The sequence below is a fragment of the Puma concolor genome, unplaced genomic scaffold (genome assembly GCF_028749965.1).
Source record: "Puma concolor isolate L17-30 unplaced genomic scaffold, mPumCon1.1.hap2 unalloc_scaffold_119, whole genome shotgun sequence".
Lineage (NCBI taxonomy): Eukaryota > Metazoa > Chordata > Mammalia > Carnivora > Felidae > Puma > Puma concolor.
Window position 1 is genome coordinate 13,449 of NW_028240146.1, and position 24,955 is coordinate 38,403.

Here is a 24,955-nt window from a genome sequence, read left to right on the forward strand (position 1 = left end):
TACCACTACACACCTATTAGAATGGCCAAAATCCAAAACACCAAATGCTAGCAAGGATGTGGAACAATGGGAACTCTGATTTATTGCTAGTAAGAATGTAAAATGATGCAGCCACTGTGGAACCCAGTTTGGTGTTTTCTTACAAAACTAATCGTAGTGGGGCGCCTGGGTGGCTCAATCAGTTAGGTATCCGAGTTCATCTTAGGTCATAATCTTATAGATCATGAGTTCAAGCCTTAAGTTGGGCTCTGTGCTGACACCTCAGAGCCTGGAGCCTGCTTCAGGTTCTGCTGCCCTTTCCCTGATCACACTCTGTCTCTCTCATAAAATAAATAAACATTTAAGATAATTAAAAAAGAATCACAGTCTCCAGCAATATGCTACTTGGTATTTATCCAAAGGAGTTCAAAGTTTATGTTAAAGATTTACACCCACACAAAAACCTGTACTTGGATGTTGGTAGCACATTTACTCTAATTCAGCAAAACGTGCAAGCCACCTTATAATATTATCCAGTGCCGAAAAAACAAAAACAAAAACAAAAACAAAACCTATCATGCCATGAAAAGACATGGAGGAAACATACATGCATATTACTAAGTGGAAGAGGCCAATCTGAAAAGGCTATGTACCGGGTGATTCCAACTCTATGACATTGTGGAAAAATCAAAATTATGTAGGCAATAAAATGATCTGTGGTTGCCAAGGGTTCTGGGCAGAGAAGGATGAATAGGAAGATCATAGAGGATTTTTAGGGCAATGAAAATACTCTTTATGATACTGTACTGATGGATGTATGTCATTATATATTTGTTCAAACCCATACAATATATAACTAAGATAAGCCCTGCAGTTTGTATGAATATAAAACTGCTGTATAAAAATAAAGGTCAAATTTTAAAAAATGCTGACTAGATTGACAAAAATCATGTCATATTTTAATTTGCATTTCATTTCTAGTAAATGAGAAAAGAACTTTATTCATTTATTTAATTTATTTTTTAAGGTTTATTTTTATTTATTTTGAGAAAGAAAGAGCAAGTGGGGGAGGGGCACAGAGAGAGAAAATCCCAAGCAGGCTCCAAGCTGTCAGAGCAGAGGTGGATACAGGGCTTGGACCCATTAGCCATGAGAACATGACCTGAGCTTGAAGTCGAGTCAGATGCTTAACCGACTGAGCTACCCAGGCACCATGAAAAGAACTTTTAAAACAAATGTATTATTCCTTCTGAATTTTGTTTCTTAATTGCATATTTATATAATTTGCCTTATTTTTTTATTGCTTTTTAGTATTTTTAGTATTTTATTTAGTATTTTTATTTTTTTTAGTATTTCCATATTCAATTCTGTGATCTACTAGGACTTTGAGGCTTGATGAAGACTATAAGCATTCTTTAAATAAAAAATGATTAACTGGCATTCATACCCAATTTGTGAGCCAGTAGCCACTTTACTCTTTTTCTTAAAGACAGCATTTATAAAACATGACCCTGTCCAAGCTGTATCCCATGATTGTAGTGTTATTGGTAGGGACAAGTCATTATTAGTTATTGAGGAGGTAATGTAAGGTAAGCTTCTGTTTCTATACATGTGGACAGTACTGCCTGGGAAATCATTGCACCTTTGTGACCAGAGGAGTAAATATGTGAGAGCCTTGGTTTTTTAAATGTTGTCCACATATGCATAACTGTTTTACTGTCTAAAGAATGCTAGAGATAGAAGATGCAGAGGTTCTATTCAACTTCATACCTCCTCGGATATTTTGAATGTTATGACTACAGAATAACACATGACACTGTGAGTAGTAGAAAGACTACAATTATTGGCTTACACTCTAAAACACTTTAAAACTTGGTTCTTGTCAATCCATACTTTTAAACAGCTGTTTTAAAATCTTGCTAATTGTTGGTATACCTTTAAACAGCTGTTTTAAAATCTTGGTTATTTTGGGGCCACCTGGGTGGCTCAGTAGGTTAAGCATCTAACTCTTGATTTGGGCTCAGGTCATGATCTCACAGTCGTGCTACTGAGCCCCATGCTGTGCTCAGCTCTGACAGCCTGGAGGCTGCTTAGGATTCTCTCTATCCCTCCCTCTTCCCCTCTCTCAAAAGAAATACACATTAAAAAAGAAAAAAAAAAAAACCTTGGTTATTTTCAAAGAGAAAGAATGAGCCCAACCCATGAGAAATGGTGGGGCAGATAGTAGGGTGTCCTGTAACATTTTCCAAATCTGCTTTCTTTTGTAGGATACAACATTTACTGAGAATGCTAATTTCAAACTTTGTGCTAGGGCAGTACTGTCCAATCAAATTGTAATGGGAAATGGAAATGTGAATCACATATGCAATTTAAAAATTTTTATAGCCAGACTACTATACTATATACACTATAAAATATTTCAATGTTGCATTTTATCAAATATATAAAACTATTACTATTTCAACATCAAACCATTATAAAAATTAATGAGGTTTTTACCTATTTTTGTACTAGGACCTAAATACCTGCTTTATATTTTAAACTTACAGCACATCTCAGTTCAGAGTAGTGACACATTTCAAGGGCCCAATAACTATACATGACTGGTGGCTGTTAAATGACATGCAGAGAGTTCTAGGTTCTCAAACATGACCTATTCATAATTTCTGATTATGCCAATAGATATGTGGAAGTTGAGAGACAAGAGTAAGGGATTGGGTTGGAATTCTAAATTCTAACAATATGCTAAAATCAAAAGGAGTGGTTGGTTAGTAGCTAAGAATGTAAAACCCATCATTGGTTACATATGAAATCAATAAATGATTTTTTTGTGTGTGAATATGACAGAGTGTAATGGTAGATAATAACTGACAAGTTTTTCAGTTTTGCAGGTAAATTCTAAGTTTGAAATATGAGTTATTCCTATTGATAGTGAAAGAAGCAAGCAGAACTCTTAATCACCCATGGTAGATGTGGGGTCAGAATGGTATGTAGATCTAAGGGAAATGAGTTAGAAGTAAGAAGTCTCAAAAACTAGCCAAAAAATATCCTTAGGAGTTTGGATCGCACCTTCATTTAATTATCTCCAGTTCCCAGGAGAAACTAGAGACAATTGGTCCACCTTTGAGAGCTTATTAAAAACTAATTCAGATGAGTTAAATGAGTCAGTTATAATATTGCCTGAAGATTCCCGAAGAAAAATAAAATTTAAAAAAATGTTGATTTTTCCTATCTTTTAGTTGTAAACACCACTCAAAATCACCTAATCTTTGTAAAAATTCTACATATCACAATAAGAAAAAACAAGTATTTTGTTTGTTTGTTTGTTTGTTTGTTTGTTTGTTTTCCTGGTATATCTTATGTAAGTATTTTTTATGGCATTTCTTTGTCATCTTATGTTAGTGGTTCTGATTATTGTCTTCATGTCTATGATCAGCAGCAGGAAAAAGTCAAACCTTAGAATAAGGTCTTCCCAAATGTAGAGTTAAGATGTTAAGAATTAACACACATGTATTTTCTCAAGGAGATAATCAGGTAACTTCTCTTTGGAAATATGATTTAATGTTTCACGATATAGACAGAGAGTACAATCTTATTTGTAGCAAGTAATCTGTGAGTATATTTTATTTTCTGTCCTACTAAATTACCTCTAACAGCCAGACGTTCTGGAAGAACAATTAGGTCTAATGAGTGATTCTTCAAAATTTCACCAAGAGAGAACACTGAATTTCTTTTCAGGGCTAAATAAAGCTTCAGTGTAACCAAGTATTTCCTAGGGTCACGAGATTTATGCAGTTACTTTTTAAGTTAAGAATCTTATACCTAGAGGGGCACCTGGGTGGCTCAGTTGGTTAAGCATTGGACTTCAGCTCAGGTCATGATCTCGCGGTCAATGAGTTCAAGCCCCGTGTAGGGCTGTGTGCTGACAGCTCAGCGCTCGGAGCCTACTTTGGATTCTGTGTCTCCCCCTGTTTGCGCTGTCTCTCTCTCTCTCTCTCTCTCTCTCTCTCTCTCTCTCTCTCTCAAAAATAACTAAACATCAAAAAAATTTTTAGAAAAGATCTCATACGTAAAGAAGCACAAGAATTATATACCATTCCTTTAACAATGTAGCTTCTTATATCTTTTGAATCTGTTTTAAATTCCATCAGTAGTAACCACCAATTGTTCAGCTCTTTTCCAGAAACTGTAGTAGATGTGTGAGGCTTTTTCTACATACGTGGCTTCTCTGGGCATAAACAAGTCTATTTGACATCTTCTTCAGAAGGTAATGTCTATCTGTAGCATATGAGCATTCTGTAAAAATAAATCTCACTGCAGTTTAATGAAATTGTTATACAATAATGTAAGTTTTCTGAACTATAATATGAAACATTAAAGGGGTTTTCTTTTTCTTCTTTCTTTTTATAGGGTACTAGAAATCTTATTTGGCCTGAGAAAATAGGACAACTAATATTTAGTAATCTTTTTAAAGTTAATCTCCTGTTAACATGTAACACCTTTCCTGGCCACTAGGGTCTTGGACTCTTCTCTAGTTACTTCCCTCCATAACACTGCCCAACTTCAAGGACAAATTTCTAGATCATTGTCTGCATCTCACTATCTTTTATAATTGTTTGGTTTCCAAAATCTGAAAACACTTTATCTGAAACCCTCTGCCTTTCCAACCTTCAAATTCCTTCAGTGGCACTGCTACTGAGCGTAGCTGCCATCCCCCACCCCACCCCACCCTTACATCTCCACCTGTCTTCTCCATTCCCTATCTCCAGTGACCTAGAAATTGAGCTCCTTTAATGGGTCATTCTGTAGCAGGCTTTGTTTTCCTGTTTATGTGGCCTGGACACAGTCATCGCTCATTTCAATTGTGCTCGCTTAAGACTTTTTATTCGTTTGTTCCTCTTCACCTTTCACCACAGAAAACTTGCCATTGATAACAGGGATTGGTCCAAGAATTTTATGTGTCTCCTTGTCATCTCAGATGCTTAGGACTTGTACAGAAACATGACATAGCTATACTGATCAGATCCTTTAGGGTTATGAGTGTAGAATCTTCTGCCTTAACTGCATTCTCTCTCTCTCTCTCTCTCTCTCTCTCTCTCTGTTTTGTTTTGTTTAGGTTTTTTTGTTTGTTTGTTTGTTTGTTTGGCTTTTTGGGTTTTTGGTTTTCCCAAGGCATTTATTTGGGCAGACCTAGGGACAGGGAAGCTCTGTATCTAAAAGAAGATCTTGGGCCTCTTCATGGTAAAACATGGCTTCTATTGGCCATGCAAGACCTGGTGGGTCAGTGGGAACTTGATCATAGAGTCATGGAGTTGGTTGGCTGCTGGTAGGCACTTGCTGGCTGCAGTCTCCTCCACCTTTATAATCTGGATCGAGTGGGCCCAGGTGCAATGCCAGGTGTCCATGTCTCAGTAGCACTGGGTAACAGCACCTGCAGTGGTCAGGTCCAGTACTCTTGGTACATATTGTGAGTGCCACTGGGGAGTCATGGCACAGACAGGTGCCAAAGTTCTTGACCCACATGGGGTATTTCTGAAACACCTGTCCATAGTAGACAATTTCCCTTGAAGATATATTCATCTTCTTCAGCTGAGAGACAAAGTACCAGAAGTGGAACTTGTTGACAGCATGATTATGTACAAAGATGTGCACGTGATAGAGGCGCAGAGTATGGCATTTGGGGTAGGCAGGCAGTGCTCTATCACCTTGTACTCTCCCAGTGTGCCTGAGGCCTTTGGGGCGCACTTTCCACTCTCACTGTGGCCGACAAAAGGAAGTGTTGGCTGCATACTTATTAATGTCTGATACCTTTTTCTTTCCTGTTGGCTCCAGGTCCCTTTTTTGTTGTGGCTGCCCCAGTGTTACCAAGCTACTATCCTTTAACTTCAACAGATGTCTTGGATTATTTCCTCAGTGAGAAAACAAGTCAACAGTCATGAAATTTCTTTGCTGCCCCTCTTTACCCTCTATCACAGATTCTTCATATTCAGTGATACTAGGATTTATCTCACTTTCTCCTCCAATTTCAGAGAATGAAATACCTTTTCCTTCTTAGGGTTAGTTTTCCAACGATTTTCTTGCTATCTCTCCTTTCTGTGTACTTTAAGAACTTACTTCATCAGATTTCCCCTCTCTTTCTTGGATCTGCAAACACCTCTTTCCCACAGAGCCTTTCTTAAAGCAAACTAACTGTTTACTTCTCCCCATCATACGTAATTTCTCCTGCAACCCTACATTTTCCTCAAGTTAAATTCCCATCTCTGTCTTATTCACATTCATACTTTAAAAATGATTGATTTCCCCATCTCCTGCTCATCAATTTGCCCAGTGTGATCTGTCTTCTATTTTATCCATTTTTCTCAAATACTCTTTGGAGTATTGACTATTGTACTCTCTATTTGATCAATTAAGTTTTTGTTTTTTGTCTCACTTCATCATGGTCACAAAGTGACATTGTTGGATCTTCGTGTTTTGTCCGAGATAATTTATATTCAACAAGAGGACATTATACCCTTAACTGTGGGTGCCAGGCCAGCTCTAACAACCCCCAGGCCTTGCTGTTAGACTCAGCCCATTTGTGGCTATTAAGGGGCTGATATTCTCCTTCTCAACAACGATGATGGTGATGTCAATAATAAATGATAAATGCATTTGGTGCTTATGTTCATCCTGTTTTAAATTATTAATATATATTAAATCCTTCAGTCCTCTCAATACTACTGGATAGGTACTATGATTTTCTCTGTTTTGAAGATGAGAAAATTAAGACCCCAGAAGGGGAAATAACTTGATCGCAACAAAGCTGGTAATATTTAGAGCAGATAGGTCAGCTACTTCGTACACACCATTGCATAGCTTCCCAGTTGTATTTGTTTCAGGGCTTGGCCTCTTATTTTGCATTAGCTTTCCTTGTGATTGATTCTCACTGGCACAACTCATCGTGTTTTATCTTCCATTCATGCTGAATCTTTCTTGCCTCCTGCCTCAAGACATCTCTGTTGCCACTGACACCCACTTGGTATCTCTAGATGAGCAATGTAGGAAAGGCAGAAGAGTTCAAAGTTTTTAGAGCAAATTTTTAACTAATGTTGTTGAGAGGTGGTGAATATTCTCCCTTTTGTCTTATCCATGGGCTATCCTGAAATGCAACAGTTAGGATGGTCTCTTAGAAGACATTCCAGCAATCAAACCATCAAGTGTGCTTGACTTAAAATTGAATGTTTGCTCTCCGTATATCTATGTCTCACTCAAATTTCTCCTCACTTCTGCTTCCCTGGAATTGTATTCCCTAAGAAACTGGCAGTATATAAACTTTTATGCCAGGTTTCACTTTTTGGAGAACCCAAGCAATCTAAATCCAAACTGTGAAAACTCCACCTAGATGGTCTACAGTCTCTCTTTCCTTATCCAGTAGAGCATAGAGGTTGACAACACTGGCTTCAGAAGACAAATATCAATTGGAGTTTGGATGTTGCCACAAATAAGCAATGGGACCTTGAGTGATGTATTTAATCTCTTTCCCTTTCTTAAAAATTAGAGATAACTACTTATTTTAAATAGCTCTACCTCCCTAACAAGGGTTATGACACATTTAATAGTTTGCTGTGACTAACATACTCTTTGACATGTAACATGTAAGTATTATTTTTATTATCATTAATATCTTTCAAAACTGTCTTTCACCTTTGTCTTGATATATATTCATGTTAACACCATCTAACCTACCACCCAAACAAAACAAATTGTAAGGAAAGCATTGACTCTTCCATCCGCGTCTTCCATCTGTTTCAACCTCACAAACTTTCATCATATAATTGCTTCATAAATTAACATTTGTTTTACCTCTCAAAAACCCTCTCACATCCATTCTATATTAACCTTGCTATCTTCATTTTGACAGGCATTTCCAGAATCTCACCAAAATTTGCAATAATAGTGTATTATGTTAAATGATTTTCCTTGCCTACTCTCCTTAATGCATCACATTTATTCCTTTACTTTCCTTAGTCTTTTAAAACACAGCCTTGGGGCGCCTGGGTGGCGCAGTCGGTTAAGCGTCCGACTTCAGCCAGGTCACGATCTCGCGGTCCGTGAGTTCGAGCCCCGCGTCGGGCTCTGGGCTGATGGCTCGGAGCCTGGAGCCTGTTTCCGATTCTGTGTCTCCCTCTCTCTCTGCCCCTCCCCTGTTCATGCTCTGTCTCTCTCTGTCCCAAAAATGAATAAACGTTGAAAAAAAAAAAAACAACAAAAAAAAAAAACACAGCCCAATTTCATCACTAATAATACTGCATTGTAATTGGTTACTTATTTCTCTGTGGCTCTCAAGGGTTTATCAACCTTGGTACTATTGACATTTGGGGATATATAAGTATTCATCACTGGGGGTGTTGTTCTTTGTATTGTAGGCTGTTTCACAGTATCTCTGGTCTCTATCCACTAGATGACAGTAGTGCCCCCTCCCCAGTTATGACAAAAAAAAAAAAAAAAAAAAATGTCTCCAGACTTTGTCATATGTCCCCTGAGGAGAAAACCATCCTGGTTTCGACCACTGCTGTAGAAAGTGAGTCATTTACAGACAGGGGTTATATTTTATTGACATAAGTCCCTAACACCAAGCACCAAGTTGGAAAAATGATAAATGTTTAATAAATATTTTATTAAATGAATGAACCAGTTCTCTCTTTCAAGTATTTTTCTTCTTCTTTTTTAAATCTCAGGGACCACCTTTTATCTGTGCTTCTGTAGCTTTTAGCATTTTTCTGTACATGTGTCTGTTTCCCCAATTACATTGTATGATTTTCTTACATCCTTAACCCCCACAGAATGAATGGAATATAGTGGGTTCTCAATAAATACATATTCAATTATATTTAGTTAGTAAATTAATATCTATATTCTGTGGATATGTTCATACCACATGATTCTCTCATTGAAGGTCTTATATGATAATAATTGTATGTTCTCACATCATGCACTTTCCCTTTGTGACACTTATACCAGCTATAATTAACTGATCATGTATTTAATTGCTTAGTATCTATCTCTGTAGGGTATTTGAGACAGAAATTGTGGTTACCTCATTTTTCCCCTCTCCTCTGGCTAACCCAGAACTTTATTCACAGTACATACTCAGGAAATTATAAGTCTTTGTCAAATGAATGAAGGAAATAAATTAATGCTTCTGCTAGATGACATGGACAATATGTACTTGGAGAATTTGATGCAATAGATGTATCATGGTTTATGGATGTATGTGATGAAGCATCTTTGAACCTATATTAGGAAGCTTTAAAAAGTGTCATCTTTGTCAAATTAGTGAAAAAGTAATTTGCCCCTCTAAATCACTTCACAAAAGGGAGAACTTGACGCTGTCATAAGTCAATACAGATGTTTGATATCCCAGACTTGTAATCTCCTCTTGCTCAGCATGTTCATTTTTTTCTGGTCCTAATGAGTAGCTCATGGACCTTAATTGACATATTGACCTTGAAAACTCTAGACAATGATCTCTTGTGCCAGCTTCATTATCTGTGGCTTTATTAGCCAAGGAAATTTGACAATAAAACATGAAACAATCACAATCTACACAAAGACACTATAAATCATACTTTTATCAAGTAAAAATAACCAATCTAGTCCCTAACATTTTATCACACAAATACAATTTTGTCTTATATTCCAAATATAAAATAAGTAGTTTTGTTCTGCTATTGTCTGAAACTACTTATTAACCCATATTTAAAAAATCTCAACAATGAATGTTTGATAAGAATTTCATAGAGCAGAATATTGTTTAAAGACTCGAAATTTAGTGTCTTTTGAGGAATCTTCTTGCATCAGAGGAAACCAGCATGCTATCTTAAAGAACATTAAAACCAAGAGACAAAAAAACCTCTTTTCATACATATTGCTGTGTGTTTTCTCTCCTCACCATGGTCTCCTGTTGTTCCCAGTAGGGATACCAATTTTAGGATATGCAGTAGACAGCTGTACTATAGAAGCTAAAGCTTGAAATTGTTCAGGAAAAGCTAGGTTAGGGCTTTTCATTTGACAAGAAATTGTAAGCAAAAATTCATAGTAAACAGCCTGCAATAAATGGCCTGTAATAGAAGTACAAATTTTTTTAAAAAAATTATTGACTTAGAATTTTCTGATGGAAATACTATGCCAAAATAAATTTGAAAGTGATCCTAACCGCAAGCAGTCATGTTAGGCACCTGCTGACTCTTCTCTATCATGCATAGCTTAATGAAAAGGACCATCGTTTCTCACAAAAGTGTGTAACTGTGTTCCCGATGGGGAGTAAAAATTACAAAAGTATGAAATTGTCATTTCAACTTAAAAACTACTGATATTTAGGTGATGTTTTATTTTAGCTGAGCGCATCTCTATTATACATGTTTTCATTCCTTTTTAATGTCTGGAAAATACACAGGTCTTTCTCCAGGACATAAAATGAGTTATTATGTTGTTATATTAATTGCCTGTACAATCATATCCAAATTCCCAAGATAATAATGGTCAGTCCTCTATCTCCCTGTCAAACCTCACTCCCATTTGCCCCTTTGTTCCTGTTCTTGTGACTGTACACAATGTGGAAAGCATCCATAGTGTCTAAACAGGTAGTATTACTCCCTGTGCTTGGAATGAAGACCCCACTATTTATCCCCGGAATACTCAACCTTGCTTTTCAAATCTCAGTTCAAGCCAACACTGCCTGCTCTCTGAAGCCATCATTGAGTCTTCCAGGCAGGCTTTGCTGTTTCTTTCTCCATATACCCAACTGCTTCTATCAACTCTATTTTTCCTTCCACTCTCTTCACTCTGGAACAAATTATCAGAGATATTAGTGCTAAAATCAGTGGACTCAGTAGTGTCACTTGCCTGTGCACTGATCAGACCATATTTAGAAAGTATATTTAATTCTTGGCTATTGTAGAGCAATATTGATGAATCAGAACATGGTCAGAGAAGAAAAGATCTTAAAGCCATTATATCGTGAGCTGCTACTGATGGAGTTATAAATTGGGAATAATAATATCTGGTACTGTTGTAAAATTGAACTAAAATAACACATCAAAATTCTGTTAACTTGAAAAGTAAATTTTGAGAAACACGTTCCATGCCCATTTGCCAATTTTACACTCCCTGTATTGGTTGCTCACCATCTTGAGAGAATAGACTCCCCTGTGGGCATTTGTTTCCTCTGTTTACAAATGAACTTGCAATGAAATTACTACTTTTTATTTTTTATTTATGTTTTTATTTCTATCTCCTTGATCGAATGTAAGCTTCTTCATGGCACAAATTGGTGAAATTATTTTCATATCCTTTAATACCAGCACATTAATACTAAACACACAGTACAGTCTTCAAAAGGATATGAAGAAAATCTGAAATGAGTTTCCACCAAAGGAAAACATTGTTGTTTTCTTTAAAATAGCTAATGGGCCATCATGTAGAAGACTGGTAACTTCATCACCTCCAAACGGTAGCACAAGGAAGAGTGTGGGTAGCTAATTGCACATCAGTATTGGGAGAATACTGAAAACTTCCAAAAAAGAAACAAATGATTTGTTATCCCATTATCCAAATAGTCTCTCCTAGTTGAAATATATGAAACCAGTTCATACAAATGATTAGAATATAGAAAGAATTAAAAAGGTATATACTAGAAATAAAAGCCTAACCTTATATTTCTAGAAACCACCCTTTACAGTGTTCTTCAAAAAGGTATTATGCATGTACATATATGCCTATAAGTCCATCCGTAAAGTATTTTACACTGAAGGCATTCTCCCTATTCCCATTTATGTGAGCTAGTTGGTGTCTTCCTTTCTCCTTCTCTCTCCTCCCTCTCTTTCTCTTTCTCGGTGTTTGTGTGTGTAACTCCACTTCTTTATTGTCGGTATTATTGAACTTATCAAGAAAAACAGTGTTGTCATGAGCAGTCGTGTACATGGATACTTTGAAATATATCGGGAACTTTCTCTAAAGATTTAATGTTAAAAAGGAAACCAAAGAAATAGACTTTCCTGTGAGGTAACGATGTCTTCATGAGTGTAAACTTTTAGAGGCTTTCCTTTTTTAAAATTGTTTAATGTTTATTTATTTTTGAGAGAGAGAGATTGACAGAGTGTCAGCAGGGGAGGGGCAGAGAGAGAGACACACACAGAATATGAAGCAGACTCTAGGTTCTGAGCTCTCAACAAAGAGCCCAACCTGGGGCTCAAATTCATGAACCAGGAGGACAGGACTTGAGAGGAATTCGGATGCTCAACCAATGGGCCACCCAGGTGCCCCCAGAGGCTTTTCTCTAAAATATTACTGCTTTGGAAATGAAGCTAAACTAAAATGGTTCCTAACAGCTGTTCATAATTCTAATATAATAACGAAATTTTGGTTGCTATTCACATCAAATAATGCTTCTCAACATTAGCTGTAAATTATAATCATCTGGAGAAATTTAAAAACAGTAACAATGCGCAGGTTCCAGTCCTGATGAATTAAATCAAAATCTGTAGGGATGGGACTCAGGCTGTAGGTTCCTAGGTTCTTCTAATGTGCATTTACTATTGAGAATTTGTGATGTAAAAGTCAAGTCATTAACATCGTTTATCAGTACGTTTGAAAACAAGAATGGCAGCAATAAAGGTACAAGAACTTTACGGAATTTATTTTCTTCTCTACTAGCAAAATGGGGGGAGCATGATAGTAATGTAAAGAACAGAAACACACTGGAGAGAACCTCAGACACTGCCAGTACAGGACTTTGGTAAATGTTAGTCATTTTCTCTGAGCAGATACTCCTTTTTTTCAACTCTTTGAATGCTGGTTCCTTATACAGAGGAGGAAAGGGTCCATATCTGTCTGCACTCTTTCCCATTGTTATTCATGGGTCCAAGGAAGCTGAGATGGGCATCTGAGCTTCTTTAATCAGTGGTTCTCTACAAGAAGGTTAGGAATCATCTCTCTGTAGCAGAACTGATATGTAGCAACGTCCATCAGAAGAGATGAGTAGGCTTCTGTCAAGGTAGATGCGGCAGGGTAGATAGAATGAAACCTGAAGCTAGGTTAAGTAATTGGGTTCTTGTTCAATAAATTGCCTGTTTGTGCTGTGTAATGAAAGATCTTTGGTGCAGTGGATGTCTGAATCCAAATACTCTTCGGATTTTCTGATGGAAAAAGAGATAAGGGTGAAAGGGATTTAATTTAGAACTATTGAAAACCTTTAAAGAGATTAGAAAAAATTGGCAAATGCACTTTCTTTTTTAAAATCAGGATTCTTTGTTACTTGTCAGCGCTGGTTATTTACTTTTTCAATTGACAATAAAACTTATTTGTTGGTTTTGTTTTTGTTGCTTTTAGTTTTTCTCCCATCAATTTGCCATCATTAAGGGACCTTTAAGATTCAGATTATGAAGAAGATAATGGAGAAATTGTTTTCTCCCAGCCCATGTACCCTAAACCTGAATTTAGGAAGTATTAACTTTCAGGATTTCATTGGAATGTCACATCAGAATTGTAGGCACTGCATCGGTGCATAGACTAGACCTCATGTCTTGATTCAAGTGATATTTTTTCCCCCATAAAGTCAGACCTCACTCACGTGCCTAAGCTTCTATTTAAAAAAAAAAAAATTCTTCAAAGAATACACTTTAAAAATATACCTCATTAAAAAATTCATGTGAACAATCAGAGCAGTGTGGATATGTAATAGTGGGTAGAATTTGGTGAAATATATTAATCTCAACAATAAAACCATTCATGCTTTGGGCTTTTTAAAGCATTGTCCCAGATAATTTTAATAAGCAATTATTTGAATGGATTTACTTTCTAAGGGATAAAAAAAAAAATGTGTCCGAGAAATGAGAAATAAAATGGTCTCTTTCTTTTCATTCCACTCGTTTAACACTTGAAAAAATAAAAGGCTTTATTGGAGGAAAAATTTAGGGATACACAACTAGAAGAGGAAAGGGATTCACAACTCAGAAGGAAAAAAAATGTTGACTGGATAAGATCTGTATTGAAATTCCCTTCAATATATGGTACATTCATAGTGTTTTGATACCTGGGACAAATCCCAGGCGTCGCATCCCCTCAGACGCTTTGTTTCACATCTCTGTGTCATACTCTCTAACCCTCCCTTCACTAGGTGATCTACGTATCCATACTTCATCTATTCTTGTTCTTTCCTCAGTTTTCCCTCTCCTTCTTTCTCTTCTCTGGAGGAACATGTATCCAATCTCCAGGATCATATTGGGAGTCAGAATTCTAACAAATAAGCGCTTATTGAAAGTAACTTCTCTTTAGGGTTGCCTAGCATGCCACATGAAACAGCAGAACTAGGAAGTAAGAACACTGAGTTGAAGCAAAAGTTCAGCTGAAAAATTTGTTAAGTCTTGGCAGCTTCTAAGCCCTGTAGAGATCCATTTTCTTTTAGCAGAGGGTCAAAGGCAGAACAGGTGATCCAGAGCTGCACTGAAGATGGGAGTGTCTCCTGATGAAACATATCACTCTCAGACTCTGGGAGGCTGTCATGTGAGAGGCTGAATTAGAAATACTTTCAAAGAGACAACTGTCTTCTAGAGAGTAACCCTCCTTTTAAAAAAATTCAGGAGTTGGACTTCCCATTTATCTTTAAATGAGGAAGGAGACCTTCTCCATTTTCCCTAACTCTTGACTTCATTTTAGAACTGACAAGTTTAAACAAGATGAGAATCAGATTGCTTCTGCTTATCTCATGCTTTCAGCTCTAGCCGACAATGTAATTAATGTTGCTGTAGGAAAAACCAAAAGCGTTCTTGAGGAGAACTTTTTCCTCTCTGCTTTTTGCAGGCATCATTCTTGAGAGAGTAGGTTGTCTTTTTGACATGCTACTGAGGGAGGTATAACACGCAGATGTCCTTGATGATTTTTTTGCATGTCTGTTGATTTGTAAGTTAAGCCCAGACTACTTTTGTCTTCTTATCTTTTTATGGTGCACAGAAGTTATTAATTACCATACTGTTAAAAAAAGTAGCATCCAAAACAAAAAATTATCCATACATATGCACACAGTTTCTTTTGCTGGCCTTCCCTACAACATATGATTTTCCTTAGCATGTTGGTGTTTTAATCCGTTTCTGGGGAAATTTGCTATAGAAAAGTACTAGAGTTATACTGATAGCTATCGGGTGTCTTTTATAACTAGTTCCCTCAGTTCAAGGTTACATTTTCTTACCTACACTGTCAACATTGTTTTTCAACATCATTCCTACAAATTCCAGTAGACTTCCCATCTTCTCTTGCAAGTCAGGTTGTCTCCTCAGAATCCTTCAATTTCTCTCTCTTAGTTACCAAATCAATTGTGAACGCTTTATTCTGGCACTCAGTTGTCTATAGCTAGACCCATATTTGAGTACCTATCCTGACAGTTTTATGTGCTTCAATTTCTGGTCTCTAATTAAATTATATACATGAGAATACTCAGAACTCGCCCATAATATTTAGTCCGCATGGACTGCTTTTATAATCCATCTTTCTACTGTGATTCTACTCACTTATCAAGACCAAATTTAAATGCCATTTCATCCATAACTTTTTTCTCTTCATTTATACTTTTTTCTCAGCACCCTTGCCCACCATCTGCTACCACCATGGGGACATACCATAATTAATGGCTATTTTTTTTTATGTTTGTTCCTATGCTATTGTGAATGCACAATACCTTGTGATATATGTATTCATATGTGTATCTGTCTGCCTTATAAGAACCTCAGTATAGGAATATACCTATATCTATACAGTAGCATATAGAAATATACACCACTTAACTCTTTGTTGGTATGTGAAATGGTTTACCTACTTGTTATAGAGAATATATACAGTTTTTTCTTACATTTATTTTTTAAAGGACAGACTATATTATTATGAAAAAAATGTGTTAAGAATTCGTGGATCTTTTCTGTAGATAAACTTACATTCTGTCAAGAGAAGTCAACGCCTATTTTCAAAGGCAGAAAATTTTCTTTTTTTCTTGGTAGCAATAATGGGAAACACTTTAACCTCCTGTTTTTTAGTCCAAAGTGGAATGGTGTTATTTATCATGCATTGATTTGTTGTCTCTGAACTGACAAAGTAGGTGGTTTGGCTATTTACAGTCAGTGTAAGATGGTATATATGTTCAAGGATGCAGGTGAGTACCATTAGAATAAGTCCTTTGGGACGGCTAGTTATGTAGCAAAAGGAATATATCATACAAGTAATTAAGGATGCAAAAGAAGAATAGCATAGAAAGATATGATGGCTTTAAACATAAGTTGTCTTCTAATGAAGCTGATGTCAATCCAACCATTCTTTAGAGAAATCTATGTAGGATAAAGTTCTAAAACTTTCATTTTGTGATCATAATTGTATTTTGAAATGATTTCTATTTATAATGGGAATCAATATTTGATCTAGTGGATCCTCAGTATCGTCCTCAGTATGATAGGATTGTTTAGGCATTTGTAAATTGGGAAAACTGAGGAATATAACGGACATGAATCCCTCACTTTCATTTTCAGTTTTTATGAAATAAAACATACATTTATGCATTATATTTATACTTAATATTATATTCAATGTTTACTGTAAAGTTATTGTAAGTAAATTTTTTTCCTGTTATAATTAAGGGGATATGTAGTTGATAACTTATGTAGAGTATTCAGTGAAAATACTTAACAAAATGGTCTTAGTGCATATATTCTGCATACAATTAAAAACTTCTGTTTGTGTGAAATGAGAATATCCCAGGATTCATATCGGATGGCTGTAAACTACCTACTTAATGTTATGTGATTTTTCCATAAGAAGCTTATTTGGTGTTTCTTTCCTTACAGAAATATCTTTATTTTAATATATTTTATTATAATAAAATTTATATGCTAACACTTAATAATAATATTCCTAATAAATTACTCACGCCGCCAATGCCACCTCGCCACCACCGCCGCTATGACTCTCTAGCGTGTAGTTCTGAACTCTGTTTCTTGGTAAAACTGCGAGGTAGGAATTGTTTGTTGGCTTTGAAACCAGGGGCGGATCAAGATGAGTGCTTGACACTTTGGTAATGATGTCATTTAGGAAAAGGCATCGGGTTTCTTTCTTAGTTTCTATTCAATTTGGAAGGCTTAGCTCTATCACTGTCATTTTCTGGTGACATGACTGAGTGTGTTTGCTGAGCCTCAGAGGCTGTGCCACATGAAAGGGTACTGGGGCGGGCGGCCCTCAATCCTCCACCTTCCTTGTCGGGCGCCGGTTTGCTCTGCTGCCCAGTGACAGTCCTGGATGTGAGCAGTGTCCCCCCTCTGCCTTGTCCTCAAGACTGCTACATCAAGGCCTGCAGAGGGTGGGGACTTGAGGGCCACAGGCCCAGCCCTGGGGACCTTGGCCGTGGGGCCAGTGCTGGGGTTCAGTCAGGGTCTGGCTGGCTTCAGCTGTCCTTATGCGTCCTCATGGCCAGCGCACCTGTGACAGGTGTGTGCTGTCTGTAATTTGGTTGGGGTGATGATATATGGAAATGTCCAATAGCTTGCTTTTAATGTAAGCTGTTCAGCAAGATTTTCCTATCTTACGGAAAGCCTTTTTGCTGATGCTATTAGAGTAATCGCCGATAGACCAAGTTTTGAATTCTGTGGCAAAATCCCAGAGAGAGGACGTGAACGTGCTCAGGTCTCTGCTCATCCCTCAGCTTTTACTTAAAAGGACCTGGCTGTCACTTCTTGTTCCTATTTACATCTGATTTCTCCCAAAGCGGGGCAGTTGGAGATGGAGAGAGGGAGCTGCGGTGTTCTTAGAACGCGCACCTGTTGGGGCAGCTGGGAGGCTCCGTCGGTTAAGCGTCCAATTCTTGGTTTCGGCTTAGGTCGTGATCTCATGGTTCGCGAGTTCAGGCCCCACGTCAGGCTCTGTGATGACAGCGTGGAACCTGCTTGGGATTCTGTCTCTCTCCTGCTCACACACACATTCTCTTTCTCAGAATAAAACAACAGAAACAGAAAGCAAGCATGTGTCGTGCTCAAGAGGAAGCTCTAGGTTTGGCAGGCTTCTCACTGTAAGGTCTGACACTTTCCTCAAAGAGTCGTTAAAAACCATTTGTGAAGCTGAAGAGCCTGGTTTAGTTGCTTGCCACTCAGTTTTAGCCTCTTGACAGGAATCCGGTTTTCGCTGGCATCTTAGTGGTTCAAATTCGACAGATTCTATTTTTTTCCCTTTCAGGCAGATTTCAAACTGATGTGTGATAACGCGATGACCTACAACAGACCAGACACTTGTACTACAAGTAGACCAAGGAGATCCTTCACGCAGGCTTTAAGATGAGCAAAGTAAGAAACCCACGGCAGCAGGGAGCCACAGAGACGTGAGTTCCCCTCTGTCTCGATGCCTACACAGAGCCCCACCCCCACTGACTGACATGCTTCCACCAGACCATCACTGGCAGTGGCGCGGAGCTTCTGCTCTAGGGTACACATCCCAGGCCACCCTCCCCTCCAGGTGCTCTCTCTCTCTCTCTCTCTCTGCTCCTGCGCCAGCTGGAACGTCTCCTTTAGGGTTGGTGGAAAGTGCTGGATCTGTTGATCTAAGTGTGGGTGTCTGATGGATTGCAGCCAGCCTGTGATTTGTTTTACGTGGCTGCCTCACTGAGTCCGGACAGGACGTCTTGGCCATCCAGAGTGGCTTCCCAGATCTGTCCCACGAGCCAGGTTGCATGTGTCACGCATCTAGGACCAGTGCCTTGTACCTGATCGGCCTGTAGGTGAGGTGAGGGCCACTGTGCCCTCTGGCCCGTCCCCCTCTGCCAGCCCCGAGTGCTCCCAGCCAGTCGGCCGCGCCTGTGGTGCTGACTCCCACCTACACCTGCCGCGGTAGCGCCATGGGAGCCCGCTGTTAGGCCAGGCGAGGCTGTGGCTGTCCACATCCAACCCATCACCATGGCGCCTCAGCTGTGAGGCAGAGGTAAAGGCCTGCTGCTCTGTCCTTTTTGATTCTAGGAGCGGCTGTTAGCTCTGAAGCACAGCATGTCGTTTATGCAGGACATGGATTTTTCTCAGCAGGCAGATCTTCTGGGCAACGAAGACACAGCTTTTGAGGAGCTCGTTCCTGAAGCAGCACCTGTACAAGTTGAAACTGCCAAGGAATCCAAAAGGAAGTAGAGAAGTTATCAGGTATCGGGAAACGCACCTCAGGAATGTGAGTGAGGGTGAGCCTGTTTTGGTGCCCGTGTCTGTGGAGTAGCTCGTGGACCCCCCCCCACCCCACCTGCTGGAAGGAGCCTGGTCCCCAGAGGCTGCGTGTGAGCTCTGGTCTCAGGTGTTTCCAGGCAGCTGGCCGGCAACCTGGACCAGCCGGGCCTTGAAACGCTAACGGACCTGGGGGCACAAGGGCTGGACCGCCCCTGCCAGCCATACGCAGGCTCTGTTCCAGGTGTGACACTGCTGTTCCCATATGTGTGTTGCAGGGATTGTTGGCCCTTCACTATGAAGAAGTTCCCTCCTATGCAGGACACTTGTTGGTGGCCTGGCTTGGCTGTCCCTGAGCGGGGGACATAGCTGTGCTGTGTTAGGCAAGTGACACGCTTTGTGGGGGGGGCTTCATTCTCATCATACCCGACCCCCCAACTCCTGCAGCCATCCACCCTGGGCGGGGGGGGGGGGGGGTTCTTGCAGGCTTGGGATCCGCAGGCAGAATTTGCTCCCACAGCTCCTTGGATGGAATCTGTCCATATGCTTCTGGAAACTTCCACAGGAGAGACCACATCCGTTGGGTGCTGCACCCAGCAACCCTTGGCTGTTCAAATAAAGCTCTTCTCTGTGTGGGGTCTGAGGCCACCTGCCGAAGCCTCGGGATGCCCCTTTTGCCTCATGACCTGTGCTCCCAGCTCACCCTTGTTTCTGGTGTCTCCACGCTCCATGGAGCTTTGCCTCTTTTTCCAACGGTGCCTCGAATGACATTGTGAGTAGTGAGGTTGCCGTCAGGTTGCTCTTAGATCGACTCAGGTGTGCAGCTGAGACACGAGACACCTCCAGCGGCCGTTTGGGTCTCCCTTGCTGTTCGTGGAGGCCTCGCGTATTGCTGCAGTTACAGCCATGAGGACAGGGTCAAGGAGTACTTCGTGCCCCTGCTCCCAGCCCATGGTGACCTTGGGGAGTGGTAGGGACTGACTGTGGTGAGGTGGGAGCAGCACGTGCCCCGGTGACGTGTGTGCTGTTCTTGCCTCGCAGCTGCACGTTTGAGCCGGAAGGAAATGCCTGCAGCCTGACTGACAGCACGGCAGAGGAGCACGTGCTGGCCTTGGTGGAGCACGCAGCTGACGAGGCTCGGGACAGGATCAGCCGGCTCTCACAGGGGGCAAGGTAGCGTCAGGGGTGTCTGGGCAGAGCTCGTGTCCCGCAGGCTCTCTTTGGGTCCTGTCACCAGCTCCATCTCTGGGGTGCCTCGCGAGCAGGACCCTCCCAGAAGTGGTGTGTGTTACGGGGTCGCTGCAGGCAGGCTCGCCCCGTAGTGGGGATGTTGCCCACCGGCAGATGGACGTCAGGCCTGCCAGTCATCTGCGCTGCAGCCTCCCTCTTCTCCTGGTTGCTTGTGTCTCTGTACGCCTCTGCAGGACCTACACGAGGCACAGGCAGAGCGCAGGGGCTCCTGGCTGTCCTCCATCCTCAGCTGCCTGTCCAACACCTCCCCCTCCAGTAGGGACCAGCACCACCTGGGTAAGGTGGCCCCGGGACTTTGGGGGCTGCTCCCTCTGCAGGGCGCCCCTGCCCCTGGGGCGCTGAGACCGCCCTCTAGTCGGGCAGCTGCACGGGGCTGAAGCGTGTGAGTGGAAGTCACTTGGGGTTAGGAATCCTGGGGAGTGGCCGTGAGACATGGCCGGCCCTGCGTCATGAGGAGCCCCAGCTGGCTACACCCCAGGGACCTTGGAAGGGGCAGAACGAGCCTCAGACGCTGAGTTCAACTCGGGGAACGTTTGTTTCTTTCTGCCATTCCCGGTTTTAGTCCTAACACAGAGTGTCAACGAGTGTGTCGATCCTCCGAGGCCCTGAGGGGAGAGCAGGTGGCCTGGGGCCTTCTGTGTTTACTGAGACAGAGCGGGCAGGTGTGTGGGCCCCACCGGGATTTCAGTCCCACCAGGAAGGGAACCAAACGCTTCCTGGCTCCTTGAATTTACTCCCTTACTTCCCCATGCTCCTGTTGTAGTTCCCAGATAGAAGGTCGGGCTCGCGAAATACGTCTTGACGTTGTGGGCTCGGGGGTGCTCGTCCATGGTGGAGGTTTGGCTGAGTAACAAGCGGGCTGTATGGCTGAGTTGTGGTTTCACTAACCGCCGTCACTAGGACACGTTTTCGGCCCGGTGTGAACCGCGACGTGTGTGTGGATCCACTGTGTGAACACCTGTCTTTCCCACAATTGCAGGAAGTCCTTCTGGCCTCAGCATCGGGGAGCAGCCAGAGGTGACCCACGACCCATACGAATTTCTTCAGTTTCCAGAACCTGCAGCCTCTGCAAAGAGCTAGCCTTGTAGATAGACTTCCGTTAGTTTTTTATTTTTTTATTTGTGTGTACAGTTTTTGTCGTGAGACAGAGACTTTCGTTTTGTCTCCTCTGGCATGCGGGAAGCAGCCCCGGGGAGGTGGGGAAGTGTCTCTGGCATCATGTCAGCCACACGCGGATCCCGTGTTTCTGTGGGTAGCCCCATGAATCCTGGACAGTGGACAGCACACATCCAGGTGTGTGACCGGGTGGGGTTGAGCCGTTGTGCTTTGTCTCTTGAGCTTTGAGGGGTCTGTAAAGCTCCTCTCTGTGGCTGGCCGGGACATACCATCCTGCCCCAGCTTCCTTCCCGAGCACCCCCTGGGAGGCAAGAGATGCCCACGTTGAGGGTCCTGTGTGCTGTTTGCCCTGCCCGCCCTCCCCGCCGTCCCCACATTTCCAAAGCAGGTCATGGTGGGGCCGCGCCCTCCCGGCCTGGGATAGGCTCTGTGCTGGGCGAGGCCTGCCTTCTGCTGGAAGCTGACACTGCCCCCTGACGACAGTGATGTGCTGTGTCCATAGACTTTTTTAATCTGGATGTGTTTACTGGATGTTTGTTTACATTTGCAAAATGTAGAGATCTCAATAAAATACAGAGCGATCGCATGTAATTGTTTGCAGCCCCATAGGTGTCCACTTCTTTGTTTTTTTTTAATTTTCTTCAACGTCTATATTTGAGAGAGAGCACAAGAGAGGGAGGGGCCGAGAGAGAGGGAGACACAGAAACGGAAGCAGCTCCAGGCTCCGAGCTGCCAGCTAAGAGCCCGACATGGGGCTGGAACTTACAAACCGTGGGATCATGACCTGAGCCGCAGTCGGATGCTCAACCACCCTGAGCCCCCCAGGCGCCCCTATAAGTGTCCACTTCCAAGTGACTTTTCAGCAAGAACCTTTGTCACAGGAGGTCAGCAGCGTCCGTTCCGGCTGCTCACCCTCTCGCGTTTACTCTGTGTCTGGCCCCGTTCTCTGCCCGCAGTGTGTCTCTCTTACCCACCCTGCACATCTTCCAGGTGGCTTCCTTTTTGAAAACAGAATTGGAAGGGCGCCTGGGCGGCTCGGTCGTTTAAGCGTCCCACTCTTGATCTTGGCTCTGGTCATGATCTCCCGGTTTGTGGGTTCAAGCCCCGTGTAGAGCTCTGTGCTGACAGTGCGGAGCCTGCTTGGGAGTCTCTCTTTCCCCCTCTGCTCCTCCCCTACTTGTACGCACATGCGCACACTTCTTTCTCTCTCAAAATAAATAAACTTCAAAATATTCAAACAGAACAAGATTGGCGCTTCTGTCACCTCACAAGGCAGAGTGAATCCTGGGGGAAGGGGGTATGTGTGACGGAGGCAGTGGACAGCACGACGTCCCCCGGCCCACAAGTGCCATGGGGTGGGCCAGCCCTGCTGGCCACTGCCTGCTGCACTGGTAGGGCGCCTTGGGAACCTCAGGAGAAGGGGAGCAAAACATTGCATAGCTGAGGCGTCAGGAAGCCGTGGCAGGTGCCAGCAAAGGAGCAAGTCCCCAGGAGGACAGACCCCACGGTCAGGCTGCTCCTTCCTGGGTGTGTCACACACAGCCGTGAAGGGGGGACCTGGGGCTTGGGGCGCCTCCCTGGGCTTGCTGCCCCAGGAAGCTGGCAGGATCCAGGTCAGAACCCACAGGTGCTCTTGGTGGTCAGAATAACTGGGGGCAGGTGGCCTGAGAGGGGGAGGGTCCCTCAGAGCCACAGTGGCCACGTGTCAGCCACGGATGCATGGGAGCACCACAGCACCTCAACCATGCTGTTGACTCTCCAGGAAGGGGCTGTGTGGGCAGACAGTGCCAGGTGATGGGGGTCCATCCTGCTGCCTTTTCTGTGGGAAGCCACACTCCAAACAAGACCAGTGAGGTGGAGAGTGTGCACATGTGTGAGTGTTGCACGCTTGTGCAGTCTCGTATGTGCATCTGTGTGCACATGAGTACGTGTGACACGTGAGCATGTGTGAGCACGCGTGTGCACATGTTTATTCTGGTGCACGGGCGTGCACATGCACATTGTGCTAGTGCATGTGTGAGCACGTGTGTGAGCATGTGTGTGAGTCAATGTCCGTACACGTGTGAGCACATGTGTTGGCGTGTGTGTGTTGGTGCCTGTGTGTGTGCACGTGAGTGCCAGCGCCTACCTGTCCCGCACTCCACCTCACTCCTCCGCCATCCCTGCCCCCAGCCCCAGTGCTGACCCTTTGGGGGTTGGCTGCTTAGGTGTGTGCGCAGCGGGATTGCAGCGGGCCCGTAACAGAGCTTGTGAATGACCTTCCTGTCAGGCAGGTTGAGGATCACACTCGGTGGAGTGCTCTGTGCACCCTAAAACTAGGGGGGAGTCTGTGTTGAGGGAAGGGGACACTGGGCTGCAGTAGAGGGGACAAGAGTGGGTTGCAGAGTGGGGCCCACAGAGTGGGGCCCACAGCACAGAGTGGGGCCCATTAGAATTTTAGGGCACGCAGTTGTGCGTGGGAAAAGTCCTGGTTGTCCCGGGCGGGGGTTACGGCTCTGGTTTTTAGTCTGTGTCTTAGTGTTGTAGCTTCTGAAGTTTTTCTCTTGGAGCGAAGATGTCTCTTTTGGAGGCACATTTCTCATAGGTGTGAGTGGCTGAGGTCACCGTGGCTCCAGGTCAGCCAGGAGGCCCGACCACCTGCAGACTCGGGGGACCCCTGGGGTAGTGCCTCCCCTGCCCCACTCCCTGGTGCCTCTTTCAGGGTCTGCCGAGTGGAGGGGTTGAGGCCACAGGCCCCAGAAAAAACCCCAGCGAGGGGCCAGCAGCCTGCACACAGGCGTATCTGGGGAAGCCCGTTCTATGCAGAAGGCCGACACCTTGCTCGTCTTCATTTACCGAAAAGCACTTTCAAGCGCTGTAAAGACTAAACTTTGCCGCAGCTTGAGCTCTGCCAGTGGGAGTGGTGGCCTCACAGCCAACACTCACATGCCGTGTCAGACGTGGCGGCTCAAAAGTGAGTGCACTGTGGGAGGCCTGCACTCTGGTGGGTGCCCTGCCCTGAACTTGAACTGTGTTCAGTTACTGGCATCTCCCACCATCCACGGCCTCTGCTGTGCCGATGGCTGGGCTCTTGGGGGTCTGAGACCCTGGTCAAGCAGCCTGTCGTCTGCCCTGGGTCTCTGGTGGCATGTTGGCCTGGCCCGGGGTAGCGCTGTGGACAGTGGTGGCCGGCAGGCCTGGGCACGGGATTCCCTGGGATGTGGTTCCAGGTGGAGGTTAGCACGCAGAGCTGTGCGGGCCCCAGCCCGGGGCTGCCCACAGGCGGGTGCTGGTGTGCAGGGCCCATAAGGGGCAGCCGCTCTCCCCTCCCCCGCCCGGCCACCGGCCTCCAGCACCCTCATTCCCTGCGGCCCCTCATCCTGGGCCCCATCTCCTCTCGCCCGCCTGTGGTCAGACAAAGCTGCCAG

The 24,955-nt window shown here is 43.0% G+C and overlaps 1 long non-coding RNA gene and 1 pseudogene across 2 annotated transcripts; one reads left to right on the forward strand and one right to left on the reverse strand.

The window, feature by feature from the left end:
• Positions 1 to 5,192: 5,192 nt before the first annotated feature.
• LOC147571698 (large ribosomal subunit protein eL20 pseudogene) lies at positions 5,193 to 5,768 on the reverse strand (annotated as a pseudogene).
• A 13,308-nt stretch (positions 5,769 to 19,076) lies between these two features.
• On the forward strand, positions 19,077 to 21,552 carry LOC147571699 (uncharacterized). Of its 2 annotated transcripts, none has more exons than XR_015247131.1 (3): positions 19,077 to 19,191; positions 20,223 to 20,354; positions 21,412 to 21,552. It is a non-coding gene; the product is annotated as an uncharacterized LOC147571699 (long non-coding RNA). The 2 variants fall into 2 exon arrangements; XR_015247132.1 differs by having other exon boundaries at positions 19,151 to 19,166; positions 21,412 to 21,551.
• Positions 21,553 to 24,955: the final 3,403 nt, after the last annotated feature.